The 20120-nt window shown below is 38.3% G+C and overlaps 1 protein-coding gene across 3 annotated transcripts in view; it reads right to left on the bottom strand.

Annotated features, from left to right (window-relative positions):
* The window catches only part of BMPR1B (bone morphogenetic protein receptor type 1B), a 421980-nt gene that overhangs the window by 179818 nt on the left and 222042 nt on the right, over positions 1 to 20120 (bottom strand). The gene's annotated exons all lie outside the window — the stretch shown is intronic.

The following is a 20120-nucleotide window of genomic DNA, read 5'->3' as shown; positions in this document are numbered from 1 at the left end:
TTCTATCAACATTTTAATTCATTTACTCAAAAATTATATATTGAGGAAACTGCTATATGACAGACTTGGCTTTAAATGCTGGGAATATGATGGTTAACCAGACATGCCTTCATGGACTTTACATTCTACTTGGGGGCGGGCGGGGGGGGGGACTAACAAATGAATATAACATCTCGTGGTCCCCCCAAAATGGCAATAATACAAGTAACACAGTAACACATATGACAATGCTGGGGAAAAGCTTTAGAGAGGGGGATTAAGAAAAGCCTTGCCTGAAGCAGAGCCCTGGGAGCTGAGTCCTGAATGATGAGAGCAGACAACCATATAGATCTGTAGCAAGCGCATTCCAGGCAGAAGGAATTGCTAATGGAAAAATCCTGGGATAAGAACAATACTTGGTATCCAAGTGACCAGTACAAAAGGGGGCGGGGGTAGGGTGGAGGGGAGAGGGGGCACACAATGAAGTCAAATAACTAGACAGTACTCAATGATGTAGGTGTTTTAGGCCAGTGGTTCTTAAACTGTGCTGCACATGAGAATCACCTGTAATGCTTTTAAAAATTCAGATGCCTAGGCCATATCCCAGACCAATCACTGAGGCAGGAGCCAGTCATCAGTATTCTCTGAAGCCCTCCATGTGATTCTCATAAGCCAGCCAGGTTGAGAAGCACTAATTTAGGCCACGGAAAGATTTATATTTTAGTCTAATTACAAAAACAGCCACTGGGAGATTAAATTCGATCTGAAATTTCTGTCACCCACCTAAACTGTTTAATTTCTATCTGGATACCTGGGGAAAAGGAGCAATACACCTTAGGAATACATTAGTTTCCTAAGCAAATTCTTCTTAAGAACAACAAAAATAAAAGCAATTATTGAAACACTTCCCTCTGGAAATTCAAATAATTTAGGTGAAAATTAGTTCTTTTGGAAATGCCGCATGCAGTTATATCCATTCCTGATTCATTGCTTTAATGTATTCTCCCTGTAAATTCTGGGATATATTTGGTTATAATTTGTGAATAACTTTGTATCTCTGAAGAAAAATGATACACAAAACATTTGAGATAGTAGTTGAATTCTGCTTACATTATTCTTTTTGATTATTTGTCACATTAACTGTGGGATTTCTCTAGTGTGAGTCACATGATCCCGTCCACTGTAAATGGTACATCATTTTGTAGCACGTAGTTCTGACAAGAGTTCACCCACTAGCACTGCTCTGGGAAATCATCTTTGAGGAGAAATGGGGTTTATTTAGTAGAACTGCTGTAACCTGAGAATCTCGTCATTGGTTAAAATATTTAGATACATTTATCAGGTACAGATGGCATTTCTATTGTTCAAATAAACACCAGAGTACCTTTTCTTGGACTGCACCTAGTAGAGAATAAAGTCTCCTAATGGTAGTCAAATGTCTCATTTTCCAACTCTTCAGTGTCAACTTAATTCTTGTTTTTTAAGAGCTAATAATCATGCCTAAACTGAGGTACCTAAATTAAAGAAAAGCAAAAGCCATCAAGTCCTGGTCACATTTCAGGCAAGAAAACCAATCAGCTAAACACTGACTTAACTATCACGTGGCTTTATAGTCCTACAAGCTCTGCTGAGATAACCATCTCCTCCAGCTTTCACAAGTATATTAAAACACACCAACTACCTGAAGGAATTTTATTTAAAAAGTCAACCACTCCATAGAAAATAACCTTCGGAGATTCCTTAATTTGCCTACCCCAAACAATATTTTATCAAAATTGCATATGTAAAAACTGTACTTCCACCAATTTTTCTTTAAAAGAATTTCAAGACATTAGACAAATTTTCTGCACAGTCCGTTTGTCATGGAATTCACAGCATGTGAGTCAAAAGGAATGACAACTTCTACTGAACCCTTTCTTGTTAAAGTTCTATCTGATAAAGCCAGCTGAGCTATTCTAGCTCAAAACAGCCTTTGCATTCTTTTTGTACCTTTATGAAGACGCACAGCATTCCCCACTTGTATTAGGTACCTCTTTTCTAGTAGACAATACATTAACTGAAATCAGGAGGTATGTTTTATGCACTTTTGCATATTCACAGTACCATTCTTTGTGGTGTTATACAAACACCTAATTAATGAATAATGAAGACTTATCAGCCTCCCACTGTTGAAGGTAAGACACATTAAAGCAGCACAGTGCTGGAATGAGCTTCTGCAAATACACATGACCACTGCCAAGCCCTGCCTAGCACTCTCTCCTCCTTGGTAAAATTTTTTAAAATTGAGAAATACTTGAAATGTGAAATGAGAGGTACTGCTATGCTCCAAGCAAGAATAGAGGACCAGTGAAAAAGAGCATTTGATGATTCAAGACTGCAGACTCAAATGAAAAATAAAATGGGCCATAAGTTCATTCAATCACTCATTCCTTCAGTAAACGATTTTGAATAGCTAATATACACCCAGCACCTATAACATACAAAACTAAATAAGACAAAACTCCAGCCTCCAAGTAGCACACAGGCAAAAGCTATAATACATAATAATAAAAGAAATGCAAGAGCTATGCATAAGTGAAAAAATGCAAGTGCCTCATTCATTAGGGAGGAAAGGTAGTCATGGAACTAAGCCTTAATGGGGTGAGTAGAATTAGTCTAGGAGAAAAGGCAGAGGAGGATCCATTCCAGAAAGAGGCAGAGCAAAGGCAGAGCTCTGAGAGTTAGTATAGTCCGTTCAAGGAATGACAAGCAAGTCTCTGTGGATGAAGCAGAGGCTGCAGTGCAGGGAGAGACAGGAGACAAGGCAAGAGAGGGAGGAAGGAGCTGGGCATGGAGGGCCCAGACTTCTATGAAAAGGTACTTTGGGCTTCCCTGGTGGCGCAGTGGTTGGGAGTCCACCTGCCGATGCAGGGGACGTGGGTTCGTGCCCCGGTCTGGGAGGATCCCATGTGCTGCGGAGCGGCTGGGCCTGTGAGCCGTGGCCGCTGGGCCTGGGCGTCCGGAGCCTGTGCTCCGCAACGGGAGAGGCCACAGCAGTGAGAGGCCCGCGTACCGCAAAAAAAAAAAAAAGAAAAAAAAGGAAAAGAAAAGGTACTTTAACTTTTATCCTCCTGGCAATGAAAAGCCAGTGAGCAGTTTTAAGAAGCAGTGTGGCATAAGAAGACCTGCAAAGCTGTGTGGAGGATGGGTGGAGGAGAGGTAAGCAAGAAGTATAAAGGCCCAAAAAGACTTTTAAAATTATTAATAAATTTTGGTTTATCTGCCCCTGCATAATGCCAAACACAAAAACTCAACACAATTACTACTCTGATAATCAGTAAGTTACTGACTTCCTTAGAAAAAAATAAGTTTTAAAATTTGAGGAGAAAACTAATAAATAGGACATCTTACTTCCTACTGAAAATGAAGGACAAGTTCAATTTTCATGAATAAGTAATAACACGAAACTAAATTGTTAATACCCTTCATAATACAATTAAGATGCTAAATTAATTAAATTGAAATGAGCTGAAAATATTTATCAAAATGTGACATTCCAATTATCTACTCACCTCATGTTACTTTTATGTTACTTTATGATCCAGTTTTCAATGTTGTCATATTATTTTGTCATTTGCTGCTTTTATAAGTTTACTATTTACCTAATGATCTAACTTCGTTTTAAAAGCAATTCAGTAGTCTTAAAAATCAGGTTGAAATTAAATGAACAAACCTACCGCCAATTTCACTAGGCTGCTTGCTGGAATTCATATTGTATCACAGAGAAATTTACCTGAGGGAGAACTGTTGAGGCAAAATTATAACTATGACATGGAATAAGCAATCCTATGTTAGAGCTTATTATATTATAACCATACTTGGCATATATTTTAAAAGATCATTCAAATTACAGTTAATAATGCACTAAGTAATGCTGCCTTCAAGTTTACGATGACTGAATTTTCACTGTCAATAAACCAGGTTGATTGCTAAAAAGTGGTATACTTCCTTAGGTACTATAATTGCAATACACTGTGATGATTTATTCTGGTATTTTCCATTCATTTTATATCACCTTTGATCCAGTTAAGAGCACTAACTGGAACCTGGTCCTTGACAGCCCTGGGAAGACATAGTCATGTTTCACACAGCTAGCAGTTTTCTGGTCCTTGGCTTTCATAAGCTGCTGCATGGCTGGCACTCCTAAAACAGCTAGCTGGAGAGCACTGTCGCTGAAAGCCAAGGGAAGACTGAAGCAATAAGATGCAGTGACAGGGTCCAGCCTATGCAGACCAAACATCCAAAACAGTCAAAAATTTTCCAAAGCACACGTGACTCAGTTACATAGTGACAGAAGACAAACTAAGCTGATGTGACCAAGAAGAAAAGAGATGCCAGCAGCTGCACATCCATCGCCTTTAATGAAGGTCTCACTTCACTCATGAAGTTCAACCATATGTTCTTGGTATTTCAAGAGATTAATTTTAAGCATTACTGAGACAATCTGTCAGTTCTTATGCAGGGCTAGATTTTAGGAAGAAATGTAATTTTTCTTAATTTTTAGGAAATGTTTTTCTTCTTTTCTTGCAAAAACACAAGGTTTCTATAGCTGGCCAGTTAAAACTATTACTATTCCTAAGCACTGCATGTCTGAGAACTTGATACAACTTAAAACAGGTACCACCCACAATCCTAATTTTGGCTTAGCCAGGAGAAAAACATCAAATTTAGATCCCCATTAAATGCTGTAACTAGAAATTCACTGAATGTGTAAGTAGTAAAATCTGAGGATGAAGGCAAGGATGTTAAGTTTGTTTTGTTTTGTGTTAACATAAAAGGCTCTAACTAGGGACTTCCCTGGTGACGCAGTGGTTAAGAATCCGCCTGCCCATGCAGGGGACACGGATTAGAGCCCTGGTCTGGGAAGATCCCACATGTCGCAGAGCATCTAAGCCCGTGCGCCACAACTGCTGAGCCTGCTCTCTAGAGCCCGCGTGCCACAACTGCTGAAGTCCAGGTGCCTAGAGCCCGTGCTCCGCAACAACAGAAGCCACCGCAATGAGAAGCGTGTGCACTGCAACGAAGAGTAGGCCCCGCTCTCTGCAACTAGAGAAAGCCCGCGCGCAGCAACAAAGACCCAATGCAGCCAAAAATAAATATAAATAAATTTATTTTTAAAAGGCTCTATCTATGGGCTTCCCTGGTGGCGTAGTGGTTGAGAGTCCGCCTGCCGATGCAGGGGACATGGGTTCGTGCCCCGGTCCCGGAGGATCCCACATGCCGCGGAGCGGCTGGGCCCGTGAGCCATGGCCGCTGAGCCTGCGCTCCACAACGAGAGAGGCCACAACAGTGAGAGGCCCGCGTACCGCAAAATAAATAAATAAATAAAATAAAATAAAATAAAAAGGCTCTATCTATATTTCTATCAACATCTATATCTATATTCCATAAACTTTGAAGTTAACCTGTAAAGACTGGCTAGAAGTGTGGTAGATTTCATTTTCCAACAATGGCCACAACAATATCTCGCATCCCAAAGGCTCTTCTTACATCCCACTGAGAGATGGGGTATAAATTCTCTTCCTTGAACCTAGATAAGCTTATGACTACAGTGACAGCGACACTGTGCTTCAAGGCCAGGTGATAAAAGATGATTCAGCTCCCACCTGACTCATCAGAACCCAAGTTCTTGAAGTCTTTGGCTGCCATTTTAGCAGTCTGACTATGCAGAGGACATGATGCTGAAAGACCAAACTACCAATGGCGGGCACTCAGAGAGTCCATGAGACTCCATGAACAGAGATATGCCTGGACTGCTCCGAGCTGCTTCAGTCTCCTGCTGTTCTGGCTCCAGATACCACTGACCCTGAGTCAGAATCACCCAAGTGAGCTCTGCCGAAAATCCTGGCCCACAGGAACCACGAGAAGGGATAACATTGTTTTTGCTGTTTCAAGCCACTAAGTTTTATAGTTCTTTATTAAAAAGCAATAAATAACTAGAACATACTTTGATACCAGAAGAGAAGTGGTATAATAAACACAAGTAAACTCAAAACATATGATACTGGCCTTTGGACCAGACAGCAGATGGAAGCCTGAATGAGATTGTTAGCGGGAGCCTGTTGGGCCTCAGAGGGTTTGACTGTGAGGGCTCCAGGGAAATGAGAGCTACGTTTTTGGAAGGTGGAGAAAAGGAGATTCTTGCTATGTAGTTGAAGAACATTTAATACGATTGTCCACAGTGATGTGGAAAATAGAAAAATGTACCTGATGAGCTCCAAGGATCTAAGCTAAGGCAATTTCTGAGTAGAGTGCTGAGATGGGCACCTGCTTTCCCTTTGCTCCTTGTAAGGTGTGGGTAGAGAGAGGCGAGTTACAAAAGGAACTCTACGGTTGTCAGCAAAATTTGGAGGAAAACAATAAAAAACAGACAGAACTTGCTGGGTTTGAAAATAACACTTTTCATTCCCCATCACTTCAGAGAGCAAAAGAGCCTCAAGATAAAAAGAAGCCTCGGGGAAAAGATAAAAGGCCAGGTGTAGCCAGAAAAACCTGGTCTACAAGTAAAGGTGAGCATGGGACTATAAACACCCTGTATTAACACCTCAGGAACATCAAGGTGGTGGCCTCACAGATCCTTTAAAACAGATAATAGGCCTTCAAAGGATCTTAAGGGCATAGGAGCCAATTTTCTCTGCTCAACAATAGGGCTACTAAGAATCCTATGCGTGAGAGCAGGGCAAGGGGCAAAACAGGGCCACTAGGTCTAAAACAAATAAGATACAAGGATATAATTACAGTACAGGAAATATAACCAATATTCAACAATAAGTTTATATGGAGTATATCTATAAAAATATCAAATCACTACGTTGTATACCTGAGACGAATACAATATTGTAAGTCAATTATACTTCAATTTAAAAAAAAAAAAACAATCTTAAGGGTGTTATCCTACCACAGTGTCAGAGGGAACCCCTGAAAAAAGAACAATTAGCTCAAAAATTTTCTGGGTGTGGCTTTTGCTAATAGAGTGGACTATAAATTAACATATAAGAAACCCTAAAGACTTTTTAAAGAATTATACCAGCTGGAGCTAAAAGGAAACAAGAACAATACAAAACAAAAAGTGGTTTTTGGACCTCTAAACTTCCATGCACAGGTAAAAGGCTGAGAAAACTTGTCAGGAATAAATACAGTCCATGTTTTTTTCGAAACAAGGACACGGTGGGAAGAAACAAGAGTCAAAGAGAACAATTCCCAGAAACAGACTGAGCCCCTACTTAAGCGAATGGCAGCAAGACCATCTGGGTTTGAGATCTGCTGTGGAATATAGCAGCCTCCCTTTTTGAACAGGTGGGACCACAGAATTTTACCGTGCTTGTTATACCATAAAATGTTGGCTGTGTGAAGAGCAGATAACTTATGTCTTTAGTTCAAAGCTTTTCAGAAAATCCTCCAGTTCAAGTATTTTCAATATTCAGGAAGCCTTACTCAAGGAGCCTCATTTGCACCTGGACTTGACTTAGAAGACAAGATCCTGGACTTGAAGGCAATGCAGTAATGGAAGGAAACTTAGGGGCTTTGATGGCAAGAATAAGCATTTTTTACATGTGGGAGGGTGTAAATGGTTGTGGTCAGGGGATGGACAGTGGCAGATAATCACAATAATATCTCCCATTCCACCATTCTCTTCTTATAACTCTGATCCACCTCAAATTTTTTAAGCTAACATTAAGTGAAGCTATGTGATTTACAGAGTAGATCATAAAAGGCAATGCATCTCTCACCTTGCTCACTATAATACTCAGTATCTAAGTGTTCAGCTATCATGTTAGCAGGGTGACTGCCTTGAAGCTGCCGTGCTGTGAAGAAGCCCAAATTACCCCTTGTAGACCGACCACATGGACAGGCCCTGAGATTACATGAAAAGAGAGCGATGCTGGACGAGCCCCCAGCTGCTTCGGCTGCCTGCTGTCCCAAGTCCAGTCACTGACTGCAAATGCACGAGAGCCAGAGCAAACACCCAAACCCTACGCGCATTCCTGACCCACGAAGACAGTGAGAGGGAACAGTTGTCATGGCTTTAAGCCACTATGGATTGGAATGATTTATTTTACAGCTAGATAGTAGAAATTAAAAGCACAAATGATTACACCTCATTTTGGTTATATATGGGAATTGTCATAAAAATTTCTAAAAATAGGAATAGATATCCTGATCAAAATTTACAAAGAAAAAACAATATTTTTAAAAGAAGTTGTCCATAAATCTTTAGGCAAAATCATTACGACCTCAAGGTATTAAAAAAAGGCAAAGTAAAGGATGTGCAGATTCAGACACCAAATTACCGATGTCTCCAAATAAGGACCCGAATCTCTGAGAACCCTTGAGGACATTCCTTGGACAGAGTTAGTTGTTCTTCACTTGTTCACAACCAAGCAATATTCTGGGTCCTATCTGCAATGCTGGCCAAGGACACATACCTCCTACTCACCTGGCCAACAGCCAAAGCCCACATCCTGAGGAGATCTGGGAGCTTGCAGAAGCCCCAGCACCTTTTATGACACCTTAAGTAAACTGGAAGCTTCCTCCCTGTGCACTCACTGGCTCTTCAGTGTTGGTGAAGTGGTCTACCTATTTGTTGATGCTATATGGCTGTGGTCCCCGACCTTTTCGGCACCAGGGACTGGTTTCCTGGAGGACAACTTTTCCATGGACGGGGTGGGGGGAGGGGGATGGGGATGGTTCAGGAGGTAACAGGAGCAATGGGGAGCGGCAGATGAAGCTTCACTCATTGGCCAGGCCCTCCCCTCCTGCTGTGCGACCCGGTCCCTAACAGGCCATAGACCAGTACCCGTCTGCAGCCTGGGAGCTGGGGACCCCTACTACGTAGATCCATATGAATCAGGGCACAACCGAACTTCAAACGCACTGAACTCCAAGTGAGAGATGAAGAGACCAGAGAAAAGACCAGAAAGTGGGGACCCCTGAAAACTAATCCAAGAAAGGCTAGAGAGAGACAGTAAAGGATGTGGAAAAAAGATTCAATGTGGAAAAAGATATTTGAAACGATTCTTCTATAGAAATTGCAGTTAAAAAATTTTTTATAAATAAAATGAAGGGTAAATACTAGGCTATGAAAAATATCTTTTTAGAAATATGAAGTTCTATTAGACGTTTTAATACCCTTAATATAATTGAGTTTAGTACACCCTTAATATAATAGAAAAATACTAAATAAAAGGCAAAATCATGCAGAGATGACTCACAGAAAAGAACCATACCCATGAAAATAATTTAGCTTTCACTTGTAATAAAACAAATGAAAATTAAAACAACTATGAGAGTTTCCATCTAAGCAAATCAGTTTGTGTTTTGATAATATTCAATACTGGGAAGGGTATGGAGAAAACAGCACACTTGCACACTGATGATGGAAGTATAAATCAATATAAATATTCTGAAAAGTAACTTACACGTATGACTGAGTCTTTGAAATCTCAATACCTTAAATAATTTTTTGTTAGTAATTTATTTTTTAGAAATTTATCGAGTCATAAATTCAAAGACTGACTTTTGAATTCAGTAAATGAATTCTGAATCATCAAAGAATAATGATTATCAATTATTACTCTGACACTGACATTTATTTGGCAATGACTATGAACTGGGTTCTATAAAAATATTTTTACTGTAGTGCTTCTGACATTTAAATATTTCAAGATCAGCATTATCTCCATCTTACAAGTGGTGAAACTGAATAATATAAAGTTATAAATAAAAATACAGTTTTACTTGGAATTGAAATTTGCATACGTCTGACTCCAGAATTTGGCTCTTTCCTCTATGCTTCTATGCTCAAAGGTAATCATATGTATTTATAATAACAGAGAAATGGAAGAAATCTAAGCAACCAATGATAGAATCTAATGCAAATATTAAAAGTATATTTTAAAATAAAATTTAGTAATATGAGACATGCTCAAAATGTAATATTAGAATAGTATCAAAAAATTAAGTTACAATGTACAGGCATACCTCATTTTATTGAGGTTCCCAGATACTGTGTTTTTTATAAATTGAAAGTTGGTGGCAACCCTATGTCAAGCAATTCTATCAGCAATATTTTTCCAACAGCATTTGCTCACTTTATGTTTCTGTAACACATTTTAGTAATTCTCACAATATCTCAAACTATTTCATTTTTATTATATTTGTTACAGTGATCTGTGATCATTTATCTTTGATGTTACTACTCTGACTCACTGAAGGCTGAGAAGATAGCATTTTTTAACAATAACATATTTTTAATTAAGATATGTATTTTTTTAGACATAATGCTACTGCACAATAGACTACAGTATAGTGTAAACATAACTTTTATATGCACTGCGAAACCAAAAAATGTGTGTGACTCATTCTATTGCAATATTTGCTTTATTGTGGTGGTCTGGAACCAAACCCACAGTATCTCTGAGTTATGCCTGATGACAAGATACTTATTAGGAAAATGCATGTATATGTATACACACCTAGAATAAGCAATGGAAAGAAATGCACCAATATGTTATCTATGGTTATCTGAGGTGATGAAACTAATGGACAGATCTGTTTTCTTCATTTTATTGTCTGTATTTCCCTAATGTTTTACAATGAGCAGATTAGTTTCCTATTCAAAAAGATCATAATAATGTTATTTGTTTAGGGCATATATCCAGAAAAGATGAAAACTCTAACTTGAAAAGATACACGCATGTCAATGTTCACAGCAGCACTATTTACAATAGCAAAGACATGGAAGCAACTGAAATGTATATGAATGGATAAAGAAGTATGGATAAAGAAGACATGGTAGATAACATACAATGGAATATTAGTCAAACTAAAAAAAGAGTGAAATAATGCCATTTGCAGCAACAGGGATGGACCTAGAGATTATCATACTACGTGAAGTAAGTCAGGCAGAGAAAGACAAATATCATATGATATCATTTATATGTACAATAAAAAAAATGATTCAAATGAACCTATTTACAAAACAGAAACAGACTCACATAGAAAATAAGCTTATGGTTACCAAAGGAGAAGGGGTGAGGGAGAAATAAATTAGGAGTTTGGGATTAACAGTTACACACCACTATACATAAAATAAACAGCAAGCACCTACTGTATGGCATAGGGAACTATATTCAATATCCTGTAATAACCTATAAGGGAAAAGAATCTGGAAAAAAAACAGATATATATGTATGTATAACTGAATAACTTTGCTGTACCCCTAAAACTAACACAATATTGTAAATCAACTGTACTTACAAGAGTTGTTTTGAAAAAAAAGTATTGAATTAATTTAAATAACAATTAAAAATAAAAACAGATCTGAAAATCAGTATTAGTAGAAAAAAATGAAGTTATTTGTTTAAATACAGAGCAAATAAGCAACTTAGCTAAAGTTACAGATAGCAAGAGGAGAAAAGACATTGTTTAGGGAACCTAATTCTCCCCAAAATACTTTACAAAGATGACTCATAAAATTTCTACAAAGAAGATTTTATGTTATCCATAGCCTGAATGATGCTTTTTTTCACCTTATTGTTTACTGCAGGGGGGAAAAAAAGAAAAATATTAATTAAATAAAATATTATACATACTACATCTAGCATTAATAGTGTTTAAATACTTCCTCTAATTTCTAAAAGACTCTCAGGAGTCTTATAATAACATATATATTACTTACTTACTTATAATAAATGGTCACCCAAACCTTCAATACAAATGCAATACAATGTAATGTCAAAGAAAATCAAATAATCTTAAAATCATTTAGGGAAATTATTTTAAACTGTTATTCTTAAATAAGATTATATTCTACTTCTATAACTTTTATATTTAGCCCCTTTGTCTTAAGACATGAAATATCTGAAGTGCAAAAACTACCTACATTAGTTTAAAATTACAGGGTTATATAAGAGATTAATTGTATCCTAGATTCCAACTTTATGGCAGCAAATGCATTTAATTAGTTTAAATTTATTGCTAACATTTACTTTAGTCTCATTACTGAAATGTACATATGAACTTTTAGATGTTTCAAAAACTTGAATTTTGTTGGATTAAACAATCCAAAATATTCTGTAAAATTAATACTGAAGGTAATAAGTCTATTAATAAATAAGCAATAAGAGAAGATGGTAATTAAATCTGCTCTTTGTGGTGTCAGGCTCAATAAGATCTGGAAGGTAAATAGATAATAGAGCTGCTGCCTGCGGCAGAGGCATCTCTGAATTAAATTAGGGGAGTGCATGCTTATCCATCATGTTTAAATTCTCATGTGTAATTAAACATGAGTTAATTGACACAGGCGACAGAGGTGAGGACTAAATTGTTTTTCCTTAAAGTGACAAACAGAATAATAAACTACCTAAGTAAAATTTAGTTTTTAATAGTGACTAATTAACAAACATTGAGTTCAAACACCATTCGAATCACTCTACTCCAATCAACGGATGCACAAATTGTTCACTTAAATAAAACTGAACCTTTCTAAAACACGTCCACTCATAGAGAGAAAAGTTATTTTTGACTTTAACACCTCACTGACACTAATGGAGAGATCATCCAAACAAAATTAATAAGGAAACACAAGCTTTAAATGACTCAACGGACCAGACAGATTTAATTGATATTGGTAGGACATTCCATCCAAAAACAGCAGATCACACTTTCTTCTCATGTGCACATGGAACATTCTCCAGGATAGATCACATCTTGGGTCACAAATCAAGGCTTGGTAAATTTTAATAAACTGAAATCCTATCAAGTATCATTTTGGACCACAATGCCATAACAGTAGAAATCAATTTCAGGGAAAAAAACATAAAAAAACACAAACACATGGAGGCTAAACGATACATTGCTAAATAACCAAAAGATCACAGAATAAAACAAACAGAAAATCAAAAAATACCTAGAAACAAATGACAACGAAAATACAATGATCCAAACCCTATGAGATGCAGCAAAAGCAGTTCTAAGAGAGAAGTTTATACCAGTACAAGCCTACTTCAAGAAACTAGAAAAATCTCAAATAATCAATCTAACCTTACACCTAAAGGAACTAGAGAAGGAAGAAAAAAACAAAACCCAAAGGTAGTAGATGGAAAGGAATCATAAAGATCAGAGCAGAATTAAATGAAACAGAAACAAAGAAAACAAGAGTAAAGATCAAGAAAACTAAAAGCTGGTTCTTTGAAAAGATAAAAAATTGATAAACCTTTAGCCAGATACATCAAGAGAGGGAGAGTACTCAAATCAATAAAATTAGAAATGAAAAAGGAGAAGTTGTAACAGACACCGCAGAAATACAAAGCATCATAAAAGACTACTACAAGCAACTCTGTCTATAAAATGGACAACTTGGAAGAAATGGATAAATTCTTAGGAAGGTATAACATTCCAAGACTGAATCAGGAAGCAACAGAAAGTATGAACAGATCAATCAGAAGTAATGAAATTGAAAGTGTGATTAAAAATCTTCCAACAAACAGAGGTCCAGGACCAGGTGGCTTCACAGGTGAATTCTATCAAACATTTAGAGAAGAGCTAGCATCCATCCTTCTCAAACTCTTCCAAAAAACTGCAGGTGAAGGAATACTCCCAAACTCATTCTACGAGGCCACCATCACCCTGATACCAAAACCAGACAACAATACTAGAAAAAAAGAAAATTACAGACTAATATCACTGATGAATACAGATGCAAAAATCCTCAACAAAATACTAACAAACAGAATCCAACAACACATTAAAATGATCATACACCATGATCAAATGGGATTTATCCCAGGGATGCAAGGATTCTTCAATATATGCAAATCAATCAATGTGATACACCATATTAACAAACTGCAGGAGAAAAACCATATGATCATCTCAACAGATGCAGAGAAAGCTTTTGACAAAATTCAACACCCATGTACGATAAAAACTCTTCAGAAAGTGGGCAAAGAGGGAATCTGCCTCAACATAATAAAGGCCATACATGACAAACCCACAGCCAACATCTTCTCAACGGTGAAAATCTGAAAGCATTTCCTCTAAGATCAGGAACAAGACAAGGATGTCCACTCTTGCAACTATTCAACATAGTTTTGGAAGTCCTAGCCACGGCAATCAGAAAAGAAAAAGATATAAAAGGAATACAAATTGGAAAAGAAGTAAAACTGTCAGTGTTTGCGGACAATATGATACTATACATAGATAATCCTAAAGATGCTACCAGAAAACTACTAATCAATGAATTTGGTAAAGTTCCAGGATATAAAATTAATGAACAAAAATCTCTTGCATTCCTATACAATGACAACAAAAGATCAGAAAGAGAAATTAAGTAAACTTAATTTTGTCCCATTCACCACTGGAACAAAAAGAATAAAGTACCTAGGAAAAAACCTACCTAAGGAGGTAAAAGACCTAGACTCAGAAAACTATAAGACACTGATGAAAGAAGTCAAAGATAACACAAGAAGATGAAGAGATATACCATGTTCTTGTACTGGAAGAATCAGCATTGTAGAAATGACTATACTACCCAAAGCAATTTACAGATTCAATGCAATTGCTATCAAATTGCCAATGGCATTTTTTACAGAACTAGAACAAAAAATCTTAAAATTAGTATGGAGCCACAAACGACCCCAAATAGCCAAAGCAATCTTGAGGGGAAAAAATGGAGCTGGAGGAATCAGACTCCCTGACTTCAGACTGTACTACAAAGCTACAGTAATCAAGATAATATGGTACTGGCACAAAAACAGAAATATACATCAATGAACAGGATAGAAAGCCCAGAGATAAACCCACACACCTATAGTCAACTAATCTATGACAAAGGAGGCAAGGATATACAATGCAGAAAACACAGTCTCTTCAATAAGTGGTGCTGGGAAAACTGGACAGCTACATGCAAAAGAATGAAATTAGAACACTCCCTAACACCACACACAAAAATAAACTTAAAATGGATTAAAGACTTAAATGTAAGACCAGACACTATAAAACTCCTGGAAGAAAACATAGGAAGAACACTCTATGACATAAACCACAGCAAGATCTTTTTTGAGCCACCTCGTAATGGAAATAAAAACAAAAATAAACAAATGGGACCTAATGAAACTTAAAAGCTTTTGCAAAGCAAAGGAAACTATAAACAAGATGAAAAGACAACCCTTAGAATGGGAGAAAATATTTGCAAAAAATCAATGGACAAAGGCTTAATCTCCAAAATACACAAACAGTTCATTCAGCTCAATATTAAAAAAACAAACAACCCAATCAAAAAATGGGCAGAAGACCTAAATAGACATTTCTCCAAAGAAGACATACAGATGGCCAAAAAGCACATGAAAAGCTGCTCAACATCACTAATTATTGGAGAAATGCAAATCAAAACTACAATGAGGTATCGCCTCACACCAGTTAGAATGGGCATCATCAGAAAATCTACAAACAACAAATGCTGGAGAGAGTGTGGAGAAAAGAGACCCCTTTAGCATTGCTGGTGGGAATGTAAATTGATACAGCCACTATGGAGAACCGTATGGAGGTTCCTTAAAAAACTAAAAATAAAATTACTATTTGACCCAGCAATCCCACTACTGGGCATATACCCAGAAAAACCATAATTCAAAAAGACACATGCGGAGACCTTCAAGATGGCGGAGAAATAAGACCTGGAGATCACCTTCCTCCCCACAAATATATCAGAAATACATCTAAATGTGGAACAACTCCTAAAGAACACCTAGTGAACACTGGCAGAAGACCTCAGACTTCCCCAAAGCCAAGAAACTCCCCAGGTCCCTGGGTAGGGCAAAAGAAAAAAAAACACAGAGACAAAAGAATAGGGACAGGACCTGCACCTCTGGGATGGAGCTGTGAAGGAGGACAAGTTTACACACACTAGGAAGCCCCTTCACTGGCGGAGATGGGGAGTAGGTGGGGGGGAAGCTTCAGAGCCACAGAGGAGAATGCAGCAACAGGAGTGCAGACGGCAAAGCAGAGAGATGCCCACACGGAGGATCGGTGCCGACCAACACTCACCAGCCCGAGAGGCTTGTCTGCTCACCGCTGGGGCGGCCGGGGCTGGGAGCTGAGGCTCGGTCTTCAGAGGTCAGATCCCAGGGAGAGGACTGGGGTTGGCGGCGTGAACACAGCCTGATGGGGCTAGTGCGCCACAGCTAGCCGGGAGGGAGTCTGGGGAAAAGTGTGGACCTGCCTAAGAGGCAAGAGACCATTGTCTCGGGGTGTGTGAGGAGAGGGGATTCAGAGCACCTCCTAAATGAGCTCCAGAGACGGTCATGAGCCGCGGCTATCAGCGCAGACACCAGAGACGGGCATGAAACTCTAAGGCTGCTGCTGCCGCCACCAAGAAGCCTGTGTGCGAGCACAGGTCACTGTCCACACCCCGCTTCCGGGAAGCCTGTGCAGCCCGCCACTGCCAGGGTCCCGGGATCCAGGGACAACTCCCCCGGGAGAACGCACGGCGAGCCTCAGGCTGGTGCAACGTCACACCGGCCTCTGCCGCCGCAGGCTCGCCCCGCACTCCTCCCTCCCCACGGCCTAAGTGAGCCAGAGCCCCCGAATCAGCGGTTCCTTTAACCCCGTCCTGTCTGAGCGAAGAACAGACGCCCTCCGGCGACCTACACGCAGAGGCGGGGCCAAATCCAAAGCTGAGCCCCGGGAGCTGTGCGAACAAAGAAGAGAAAGGGAAATCTCTCCCAGCAGCCGCAGAAGCCGCGGATTAAATCTCCACAATCAACTTGATGTACCCTGCATCTGTGGAATACCTGAATACTCAACGAATCATCCCAAAATTGAGGTGGTGGACTTTGGGAGCAACAATATATATATATATTTTTTTCCTTTTTCTCTTTTTGTGAGTGTGTATGTGTATGCTGCTCTGTGTGATTTTGTCTGTATAGCTTTGTTTTCACCATTTGTCCTGGGTTCTGTCTGGTATTTTTTGTTTTGTATAGTTTTTACTGCTTGCTGTCATTGGTAGATTTGTTTTTTGGTTTGGTTGCTCTCTTCTTTCATTTTTTTTCTAGTTTTAATTACTTTTTAATAAGTTTTATTATTAATAATTTTTCTTCATTTTAATAACTTTATTTTATTTATTTTTTTCTTTCTTTCTTTCATTTTTTTCTCCCTTTCCTCTGAGCCATGTGGCTGACAGGGTCTTGGTGCTCCAGCCACGTGTCAGGCCTGAGCTTCTGAGGAGGGAGAGCCAAGTTCAGGACACTTGTCCACCAGAGACCTCCTGGCTCCATGTAATATCAAAACAGCAAAAGCTCTCCCAGAGATGTCCATCTCAACGCTAAAACCCAGCTCCACTCAACGAACAGCAAGCTACAGTGCTGGACATCCTATGCCAAACAACTAGCAAGACACCAACACAACTCCACCCTTTAGCACAAAGGCTGCCTAAAATCATAATGAGGTCACAGACACCCCAAAACACACCACCAAACACAGTCCTGCCACCAGAAAGACAAAATCCAGCCTCATCAAGCAGAATAAAGGCACCAGAACCCTCCACCAGGAAACATACACAACCCACTGAACCAACATTAGCTACTGGGGGCAGACACCAAAACCAACAGCAGCCACAAACCTGCAGCCTGCAAAAAGACGACCCCAAACACAGTAAAATAAGCAAAATGAGAAGACAGAGAAACACACAGCAGATGAAGTACCACGGTAAAAACCCACCAGACCAAACAAATGAAGAGGAAATAGGCAGTCTACCTGAAAAAGAATTCAGAGTAGTGATAGTAAAGATGATCCAAAATCTTGGAAACAGAAAGGAGAAAATACAAGAAACATTTAACAAGGACCTAGAAGAACTAAAGAGCAAACAAACAATGATGAACAACACAATAAATGAAATAAAAAATTCTCTAGAAGGAATCAATAGCAGAATAATGGAGACAGAAGAATGGATAAGTGACCTGGAAGATAAAATAGTGTAAATAACTACTGCAGAGGAGAATAAAGAAAAAAGAATGAAAAGAATTGAGGACAGTCTCAGAGACCTCTGGAAGAACATTAAACGCACCAACATTCGAATTATAGGGGTCCCAGAAGAGGAAGAGAAAAAGAAAGGGACTGAGAAAATATTTGAAGAGATTATAGTTGAAAACTTCCCTAATATGGGAAAGGAAACAGTCAATCAAGTCCAGGCAGTTCAGAGTCCCATACAGGATAAATCCAAGGAGAAACATGCCAAGACACATATTAATCAAACTATCAAAAATTAAATACAAAGAAAAAATATTAAAAGCAGCAAGGGAAAAACAACAAATAACATACAAGGGAATCCCCGTAAGGTTAACAGCTGATCTTTCAGCAGAAATTCTGCAAGCCAGAAGGGAGTGGCAGGACATATTTAAAGTGATGAAAGGGAAAAACCTACAACCAAGATTACTCTACCTAGCAAGGATCTCATTCAGATTGGACAGAGAAATTAAAACCTTTACAGACAGGCAAAATCTAAGAGAATTCAGCACCACCAAACCAGCATTACAACAAATGCTAAAGGAGCTTCTCTAGGCAGGAAATACAAGAGAAGGAAAACACCTACAGTAACAAATCCAAAACAATTAAAAAATGATAATAGGAACACACATATAGATAACTACCTTAAACATAAATGGATTAAATATTCTAACCAAAAGACACAGACTGGCTGAATGGATACATAAACAAGACCTATATATATATATATGCTGTGTACAAGAGACCCACTTCAGACCTAGGGACACATACAGATTGAAAGTGAGGGGATGGAAAAAGATATTCCATGCAAATGGAAATCAAAGGAAAGCTGGAGTAGCAATTCTCCTGTCAGACAAAACAGACTTTAAAATGAAGACTATTACGAGAGACAAGCAAGGATACTACACAATGATCAAGGGACTAATCCAAGAAGAACATGTAACAATTGTAAATATTTATGCACCCAACACAGGAGCACCTCAATACATAAGGCAAATGCTAACAGCCATAAAAGGGGAAATCGAGAGTAACACAATCATAGTAGGGGACTTTAACACTCCACTTTCACCAATGGACAGATCATCCAAAATGAAAATAAATAAGGAAACACGAGCTTTAAATAATACATTAAACAAGATGGACTTAACTGAATATTTATAGGACATTCCATCCAAAAACAACAGAATACACTTTCTTTTCAAGTGCTCAGGGAACATTCTCCAGGATAGATCATATCTTGGGTCACAAATCAAGCCTTGGTAAATTTAAGAAAATTGAAATCGCATCAAGTATCTTTTCCAACCACAACGCTAGGAGACTAGATATCAATTACAGGAAAAAAAATCTGTAAAAAATACAAATATATGGAGGTTAAACAATGCTCTACTAAATAACGAAGAGATCACTGAAGAAATCAAAGAGGAAATCAAAAAATACCTAGAAACAAATGACAATGAAAACACGATGACCCAAAATCTATGGGATGCAGCAAAAGCAGTTCTAAGAGGGAAGTTTATAGCAATATAATCCTACCTCAAGAAACAAGACACAATTCAAATAAACAACCTAACCTTACACCTAAAGCCATTAGAGAAAGAACAAGGAAAAACCCCCGAAGTTAGCAGAAGGAAAGAAATCATAAAGATCAGATCAGCAATAAATGAAAAAGAAATGAAGGAAACAATAGCAAAGATCTATAAAACTAAAATCTGGTTCTTTAAGAAGATAAACACAATTGACAAACCATTAACCAGACTCATCAAGAAAAAAAGGGAGAAGACTCAAATCAATAGAATTAGAAATGAAAAAGCAGAAGTAACAACTGACACTGCAGCAATACAAAGGATCATGCGACATTACTACAAGCAACTCTATGCCAATAAAATGGACAACCTGGAAGAAATGGAAAAATTCTTAGAAAAGCACAATCTTCCGAGATTGAACCAGGAAGAAATAGAAAATATAAACAGATCAATCCCAAGCACTGAAATTGAGACTGTGATTAAAAATCTTCCAACAAACAAAATCCAGGACTAGATGGTTTCACAGGCAAATTCTATCAAACACTTAGAGAAGAGCTAACACCTATCCTTCTCAAACTC

The sequence above is a fragment of the Orcinus orca genome, chromosome 4, assembly GCF_937001465.1.
Source record: "Orcinus orca chromosome 4, mOrcOrc1.1, whole genome shotgun sequence".
NCBI lineage: Eukaryota > Metazoa > Chordata > Mammalia > Artiodactyla > Delphinidae > Orcinus > Orcinus orca.
This window is presented reverse-complemented; position numbering and strand designations above follow the sequence as displayed.